This window comes from Castanea sativa, chromosome 1 (assembly GCF_040712315.1).
Source record: "Castanea sativa cultivar Marrone di Chiusa Pesio chromosome 1, ASM4071231v1".
NCBI classification, from domain to species: domain Eukaryota; kingdom Viridiplantae; phylum Streptophyta; class Magnoliopsida; order Fagales; family Fagaceae; genus Castanea; species Castanea sativa.
The window spans coordinates 45,588,923-45,590,000 of record NC_134013.1 but is presented as its reverse complement, the minus strand read 5'-3'; positions in this window follow the sequence as shown (position 1 = coordinate 45,590,000).

Sequence of the window (1,078 nt, the reverse complement as noted above, 5' to 3'; positions counted from 1 at the left end):
TTTTCTATTTCTTTTTTGAAGTCTCTTCTTTTTCTTTTTTCTTTTTGTAATTTTTTCACATCTTTTTACATTTTGTTTTGGAGCTTGGTGCACGATTTTAACCTAGTGCACATCACAAAATTCGAACAAGGAATAAAGAATACAAAAGGAAGAAGATAGGATGATAACATGAAACAAAAGATAAAGGGATAGTAAAACTGATTTAAGAACCTGTGCTCTAATACCAAATGATGCAAACCTCCTTTAAGACTCAACAAATAATATTGGAATACTTGCCCAAGAATGCTAAAATTTAGATTTTGATAGAAACCCCGACCCAACGTTTATAAATAAAATGCAAACTAGAGGTATAAGTAACAGAACTTTACCCAATGATTATAATTGAATCACGAACCGAATGTATAAAATTTGAACACCATAAGGAAGAATCCCTGATCAGTTCACAGTTCTTAAAGAACCAGAAGAAGAAGGAAAAAAAAACGTACTAAATAATAAAAGCCTAAATAAAAGTTGATTTGGTTTGAAATTAGCAGCTCCAAAATAGGAAAATATCTAAATAAAAACGTTCTAAATAATAGCAGCCTAAAATTAAGGTAGTTTTGTCTGAATTAGCATCTCTAGAATAGGAAAAATATCTATTAATTGATATGGAGTTGAAAAGTCAATCAACCATTAATCGAGTTGAAAAGTAAATGACGCCCAATTAAGCCAGATCAGCCTTCAAAAGCTTGGATTAAATTTATTACGTCTTCTTCTTCCTTTTGTCATTTGAATGATTTCAGGGGTATTTTTGTTATTATAGTGGTTTTGGAATTATTTTCATCATTTTAGAGGTTGTAGAGGGTATTTGGACATTCTAGTGGCTCCAGAGTAATTTTCATTATTTTGGTTCCATTGTGAAGTATTTTGGTCATTTTAGTGGTTTTGAAAGTATTTTGGTCATTTTAGAGGTTTCTGGGTTATTTTAGTTATTTATCAAGTTTTGGGGTGCATTTTTGTCATTATAGAGGTTTTGGGGGTATTTTTGTCATTCTTAAGGGTTCAAGAGTATTTGTTTGTTTGAGGGATTTCGAGTGTA